This window comes from Dermacentor andersoni, chromosome 2 (assembly GCF_023375885.2).
Source record: "Dermacentor andersoni chromosome 2, qqDerAnde1_hic_scaffold, whole genome shotgun sequence".
In the NCBI taxonomy this organism is placed as follows: domain Eukaryota; kingdom Metazoa; phylum Arthropoda; class Arachnida; order Ixodida; family Ixodidae; genus Dermacentor; species Dermacentor andersoni.
In genome coordinates this window covers 24,146,970-24,154,756 of record NC_092815.1, presented here as the reverse complement: position 1 = coordinate 24,154,756, position 7,787 = coordinate 24,146,970, and the positions used below count along the sequence as shown (strand labels likewise).

The window sequence follows — 7,787 nt, the reverse complement described above, 5'->3', positions numbered from 1 at the left end:
GGCGAGAAGACCGTGCGCGCAAAAGTATGAGCCGTGTGCAGATGCAAGGTACGGCGCGCGCGACCGCGCGCTACCGTGCAAAGTACGCACTTGTTCGCGGAGTCGCAGCCGCCACTGAAGTAGTAGAAATATTGCGGAAAGCGCAAACTTCATTGTTCTGAGCAAATCTCTCATTCGAAGCTGACCTTACGTGTACATACACATATATATATATATATATATATATATATATATATGTATATATATATATATATATATATATATATATATATATATATAATATTTGTGTCAATCTTACCAAAAGCATGGCAAGAAAATTAGCGAGAGTTCGAAAAGTTGAAAAAGTGCGACGGCAGGAAATGCACGCATGGCGCAAGCACCAGCGTCCAACTGAATTTCATTCCCACCGCTAATCAATGCGCCTTTTCGCACTCTCTTTAGTTGAATCTTTCCGGTTTGTGCTCTTGTGACTACTTCCATACCAGTTTCATTTTCAACCTCATATATAAATTAAACAGAGTGATACAACGAGGTACAATGAACACAGAACGAAATGTTTGGCACGAATGGTGCCAAACACGTCAAACACTTGCCTTTGCTTCGTGTTGTCGACAAATTCGACTTCGCCCTGCCGTCTGCTAGCCGCCTGGTTAGCTCAGATGGTAGAGCGGCTGCCCCGGAAAGGCGGTGGTCCCGGGTTCGAGTCCCGGACCAGGACGAATTTTTCTTCAACTTTGAAGCTTTTCTTTCGAGGAACCCGTATGGGTTTCCTTTGTAGCAACTGCTACGAACGGGTGGATGTTTGATTTTCCCTTTATTCATTACTGCTCTCCACCTTGCGGGTTTCCGCAGAACTACTACGTCAAACGAATGGTGAGTTCGCAATTTATGTCACTTTAAATTGACATCATGTCATTCATACATCACAAGCACAAAAACCAAGCGTTCGTATTAAGGTTGTTGTCGTTGTTGTTGAGTGTAGTAGCAGGTAGCATCATCGTCCTCGACGACACCACTCGCAATCGTTCGCAATAACTAAGCACAATGAATGAACGAGGAAATTCTGCATATCTTTACAAAATATTCATAATTATGGATTTAAATCTTATAACAGACTGACGCCATCGTGCAAGCACATCTGGCGTAAGTGCAGTACTGGTGAGGGCCTTGTGCACGAGCACTTGACATGCGTGCGACAACGGCGCCGGCAATGGACCTTCCTTTGGCGTACACTTTAAGAAAAGTTTACACCCCTTGAGTCGTATCTTGCCACACAACTATAATCGTCATCTGTCTTGTCCGCATTTCCTTTCTTCAACGCTGCGAGTCCAGTACTTCCAAGTCACGAACGGCATGCGCGTTATCAGCATGACATAGCATTGCCGACAGGAAAGTAGCGGGCGCAGCATTTTCAAGAAAGGAAACGCAAGCAAGGCAGATGATTATTGTTGTGTGACATACATACAACCCAAAGGGTGTAAACTTTTTTAGAGTGTATTTTGTTGTAGGAAAGAGCTGTCATCCTCTCTGCACTCTAAAAAAAGTTTACACCCTTTGGGGTGTATATATGCCACAACTATAATCGTCATCTGCCCTGCTTGCGTTTCCTTTCTTGAAAACGCCGCGCCCGCTACTTTACTGTCGGCAATGCTATGTCATGCTGATAACGCGCATGCCGTTCCTTACTGGACAGTACCGGGCTAGCAGCGTTAAAGATAGGAAATGCTGACGAGACAGATGACGCTTATTGTTGTGTGGCAAGATACGACTCAAAGGGTGTAAACTTTTCTTAGAGTGTGTCGTGGTTCTATACTCTTAAATTTACAGCCTTTGCGTCGTATCTTGCCACACAACGATAATCGTCATCTGTCTTGCTTGCGTTTCCTTCCTTGAAAACGCTACGTTCGCTACTTTCCTGTCGAGAATGCTCTGTCATGCTGATAACGCGCATGCCGTTCGTGACTTGGAAGTACCGGGCTCGCAGCGTTAAAGAAAGGAAATGCGGACAGGACAGATGACGATTATCGTTGTGTGGCAAGGTACGAATCAAAGGGTGTACATTTTTTTTTAGAGTGTAACATCGCACTCGCAGCGCGCGTGAGTCACTACGTTCCCTGGTGCTACACCGCAGTGGTCTGGAACCTTCCAGTAGCCTGCCTCTCTTGATAGGCTGCGGTCTTGGGTGCCCGACAACCGCGTCCTTTGCGTGGCCCGTCAAACCACGGAGCATTCTTGTCTGCTGCGTCTGGTGACTGGTCCCCTGTCGACCCTTCCGCCTAGTAGTTTGAAATCACCGGCTGAATGAGTCGCGAAGTCGGAGTCGTCCTTTCACGCGACACTGTTCGAACACGGGAGGTGGGCTGATCGGCGATCACGTTCTTCTCGGTGGGCGCTCCAGTTCATGAGGTCGATTGGCGCTCCAGTAGAGCGTCCACTTCCATTCTGACAGTCCCGATGGCTGTTGACCTTTGAGAATAAGCGTTCATGGCGTTGGTTAGGCTTAACCACGCTGACAGCTAGATGCGATCAGAGTGGCCACAGAGGGCTTTAACGCTCACCAAAGTTCCACAAAGTTAACACACTTATCGGATGGTCAGACGTCTTCGAGGTGCAAACACTGTAGTTTTTATTTTTTTTTTTTTTTTTTTTGTAATGGCAGTACAGTCAGTTCAGTTCTTGTAGTACATCTGAGTGGCAGTTGGCACTTATGAGTGCTGTATTCTGTGATGACTCTTATCATTTCCGATCACATTATGTCCAGCGTAAGGTTGTCACTAATAAGCGCGAGAGCTCCTATCTAAATACATGGGAACGGAGAAGTTTTCTCGGTGACCACAGCTGAAATTTTAATGGTGCTTGCTAAATTCAAAGGTTAAAATCTAGTTACTTGGCAGAAAGTGAATTTGCAATTTACGCCCCATTTATTTTAATTCTTAGCAGTCTCAAAATTTAAACCAGCGCAAGTATAAGGATTACCCAATTCCAAAAAAAAGCGATACCACAACTATGTAAACCTCACCTAATAATGCATCTAAAGTGGACAAAATTGATGTAACATACACTGCTCTGAAATATACGACTACTCTCAGTAAAACCAGAGTCCTTCAAAATTATTGCTAAACCCTCGTAAACATTTAAACAATTTCATGTAAGCTGTAAATTCGCATATCACATTTGTCTGCTTTAGATGCTCTAACATAATTGATTCACACAACTGCAATATATTTATTTATTTATTTACTTATTTATTTATTTATTTATTTATTTATTTATTTATTTATTTATTTATTTATTTATTTATTTATTTATTTATTTGTGCACAGTTATGGTTCTGTAAACTTCGTGCTTATTGAGGGGGGAGGGGGAGAGGAGGGGACAACAATTTTGGGCTACTTTTCAAGAAATTCGAGATGTGAAATCGGAAATTTCCTTACAAGAGCAGCTATTAATTTTTCTTTCCTCAACAGCAACATATATCATCCAAATCTGTCCAGCGGTTGTCTCACAAAAGCCTTTCTGCGTTTGTTGTACTTGAGTGGTGAAATCGGTGCTGACCGCACGCAAAACTGTCCTCTTAAGTCGATATCGTTATCTTCTCTTCCTTATCTACCCATGGCATCAGATACTCTTCGATGAAGACCGAAGTTTAACATAAAATTAATAAGATCATTTCAAGTCGAATCCGGTGCACAGTGCTCTAGTATAGGCAAGTTATAGTCGCCCATAAGAATTTAACTATTGTCAGCATTGTAGTCGGTGATCACGCTTTCATGACCCAAAAGAGGCCAGAAGGCCACCAGTAAGTATGATACAATATGCGCGCAGACCTTTGGAAGACTAAGACTCATTATATGTAGCATCACGTCGCAAGAGAGAGGGAACAAACTTCTTAATGAGTAGGGCTATGCACCGTCTTGAGTTGGTCGATTTTTACGGACAACAGAACAATTTGGCCGCGCTATACCCAGGTTTTAATAATCGCGGTTGTGCTCGCTTAATAGGTTTTTTTTTATTACGTTCAATTTTTTTCGAGCTGCTGTTCGGATTCTATGGACATTTTTTCTTTTCGTTTTTTTTTTTTCGTTTCTTTCTCGAACCGCAACTCTGTTCTTTCTTCGTCCTAGATAGAAGCATTGTCATTAAGTTTGCAGTCTATCGAAAAATTAGTATAAGGGGCACTTCTTTGTACACGATTAGGTTTCGCACTTTTCCAGAGTTTTCTTGTTTGGTGGCGTAATCTGCGACTGAAGTATCCCGCTGTAAGGGGAAGTCGGTGTTCTTCATTATAAATTGCTGATTTGCTTCTTGAATCGAGTAGCTATAAAATGACTAGCCTGTTATTCGTTACGATCGATTCGCTTAAGCTGTTATTTCTTATATGGTAAACGTTTTAGGCTTAGTGAATCCTCTCTTGATGCAGCATTCGAAAGTCTCGCTGTTTTCGCCGTCAGCCTCGGGTAACCTATAAAGAATGATATTTCACCTTTTGTAGCGAGTCTCTAAACCACCAATCCTGTTTTTAACCTTGTAAAATTTCCAATACATTCTTTTTTATATGTTTATACAGTATTAAATCTCGAATTTCGAGTGTTTTTGTAACTCGTAGCCTTAAAGTTGAAGCAAACATAGGCTAATGTTGCTTTCTTTTTAGCCCAATCACGTCTCCGCTCCTCTACATTCTCTGCTCGTTGGCGTAGCTTCGACGTACTCTTTTCCGTGTTTGCCTAGAAATATTTCTTTAAATAATTTCTGAAGCCAAGTTTCTCAAACTTCTGCCAATGCGTGAAACATCTAGAAAGAAAATGTAAATGCAATAGTGGTCCAAATTTACGTTTTTTCACCTTTCATAGCCTTGTCTGATTGGGAAACTCTCGAAGCGCCATAGCTTGAAACTTTTCGGTACAAGCTCGTCGTCCACTGTCGCACCATCTCTCTTTTAAATAATAAAAAAAGGAACAGTTGAAAAGTGAAATCAAAATTCTTAATGGTGCAGGCGAGTTTAGGCGACGCGAAATGCCCAGAAAAACTGTAGCTAAAGCGAGTCAGAAACGGAACTCGACTTTCCAACTGCAATCAGAAGTTCGTCTCTCGCTAACGAAGCGAATTTCTGACTCAGTTAAAGGAAAAAGAAAAGCAGGAGGAAAATGCGGCAAGCTTGAAAAAAAAATTAACTTTGTAAGCCAGAAAATACGCGATGCCGGCAGCGTCTGCGAGGAACTAAGTGTCATAGGTTGCAAAGTCACGCCACAAATTAAATGTCCGCCCCATGACATGACAAACTCAGTTCGTGCGCATCTACATTTGAGATCTCGGAGGCCATGCTCTGTGGAGCGCTACTGCCTGCACGCAGTCAGACTAGCACAGCGAATATCGCACACTTCCTTAAGAACAGCGAAATTCCGTGACACAAAGGTGCGAAGAGATAGCACCTGTGAGTCCTTTTTTAGAAATATATCATGACACGTAAAGCCCGGGCGCCTCAACTCCTACCGGCCAATATCTCTAATTTCACATGTCATCGACTTCATGGAGCGAATGGTCTTGTTTCGCCTAGATGACAGGCTAGAGAAGCTGAATTTTTTTCCTGATGTCATGAGTGGCTTTCGTCGCCGCCGTTCAGCTGTGGACAGCATCTCAGACCTTGTCTCAGTGCTCGAATTCGCTAGAGGAAACGAGCATTCCGTCTACATACTTTTCCTAGACATACAGGAAGCGTTCGACTCAGTCCCGCATAAGGCGATTATTTTCGCTCTAGCAACCGCGGGAATGTCAGGTCGTCTGCTCCGCTTTGTGCACAATTTTCTATCAGAGCGCCGGATGAAAGTGCGTGTCGGAGGAATAACAAGTGAATTCCGAAATGTGAGGTACGGTGTGCGACAGGGCAGCGTTTTTTCGCCGCTTTTGTTTAACACCGTACTCGCCGCGCTTCCAAGTCGTTTGCCTCGTGACAGCGACTTCCCTGTGGGCATAGCTATCTACGCAGATGACATTGCTCTGTGGATAAGCGACCCTTCGCACCTTGATCCGTGGCTTCGTGCAAGCTTGCAAAGAGCTCTAAACGTGACTTCGGAGTACTTGGGTGAAGTTGGTCTGCACATATCACCTGCTAAGTCGGCGGCAATAGCATATCACCCTAAACAACGCGCTTATCGAAGAATGAGCCGACTGTACCTTGACGAAAGGCCTAAAAGCTTGGTGTGACAACACCGTTATTTGGGGTTAATTGCGGACTGTCGCATCTCATCGCCGTGCTTCCAAGTCGTTTGCCTCGTGACAGCGACTTCCCTGTGAGCATAGCTATCTACGCAGATGACATTGCTCTGTGGATAAACGGCCCTTCGCACCTTGGTCCGTGGCTTCGTGCAAGCTTACAAAGTACTCTAAACGTGACTTCGGAGTACTTGAGTGAAGTTGGTCTGCACATATCACCTGCTAAGTCGGCGGCAATAGCATATCACCCTAAACAACGCGCTCATCGAAGAATGAGCCGACTGTACCTTGATGAAAGGCCTATAAGCTTGGTGCGACAACACCGTTATTTGGGGTTAATTGTGGATGATCGCATCTCATCGCCGCGCTTCCAAGTCGTTTGCCTCGTGACAGCGACTTCCTTGTACGACGCAATCACACTCCCTCCTTAAGTATGCGGCCGCCTTGACTGCTAGAAGTGCTGGCTGCGACCAAACAACGGCTCTCCAGGCGTACCAGTCATCTGCACTCTCAGGCATGATGTATGCGTTACCAGTCCTGAACGTACCACCTAGTTTGATGGCCCAACTTGAACGACATCATCACGTTGCCCTTCGACTAATGCTTGGATTACCTCGTGAGGCTCAATATCTTGCATTACTCACTGAAGTGCATCAGTTACCCCTGAGGCAGCAAGCAGACAAGAGAGCTCTATGTCATATTGAGCGTATGCTCCGCGCATCGAATTGTCAATCACTCTTTGATCGTCTCATTCACCGCCCGTTATCTCGCATGGGAAAAATTGCCGCATTATTTGTGAATGTCACTGACATTTCTGAACATGGTGCTTCAGTTACGCCTCCGCCTCCAGAAGATTTCCCGAAGCACGTATTCCCCATTTACATCTCAACCCCTGACATACACAAAAAGTCTGATACGCCTGTTTCGGCAATATTCTAATTGGCTCAATCTCACATGCTCGAAAGATTTCCAGATTATCTTCAAGTATTCACAGATGCATCTGCACACAGCGACGGTCAAGGCGCCTCTGCAGCTTCTTTCTGCCCTTCAACTCAAGCACGACGTATCTTTCAAATACCTCATTCAACTTCGTCAACAACTTCGGAACTAGCAGCGATTAATGTTGCACTGAAATACGTGCAAGAGGAGTTAATTAGTTCGAAGGTTGTCATATTTATGGATTCCCGCGCTGCCCTTAGCAGGTTACAACGCAGTCAGATTGATCGCCCAGTTGTGCGTAGCATTACTCTGCAAACAAAATTTCATCACGTGGGGTATCTTTCGCTGCTCAATCGACACACACGTCGGAACCGCCGGAAATGAAGAGGCTGATCGAGTGGCTTCAAGTTGCACTCATAACAACTGTGTCTGCCCGGAAATTTTGTGCAAGCTTGACCATGCTCGTCTGCTGATTCGTCGCCACCAGCTCAATCAGCATCCAGACCAGCGCGTCGCAAATGGAACGTTCCCGCCCCATGTTCGCGGTTAAGGCTCGCCTCGTCATGCTAGAGCGCAACTACTCAAGCTGAGTGTTGGCTGCGTGAACGTGCGCGAACGTTTATACAGACAAGGACGTG

The 7,787-nt window shown here is 44.7% G+C and overlaps 1 non-coding gene across 1 annotated transcript; it reads left to right on the top strand.

The window, feature by feature from the left end:
• Positions 1 to 644: 644 nt before the first annotated feature.
• TRNAS-GGA (transfer RNA serine (anticodon GGA)) lies at positions 645 to 719 on the top strand. The gene has a single exon. It is a non-coding gene; the product is annotated as a tRNA-Ser (tRNA).
• The last annotated feature ends 7,068 nt before the right edge of the window (positions 720 to 7,787 follow it).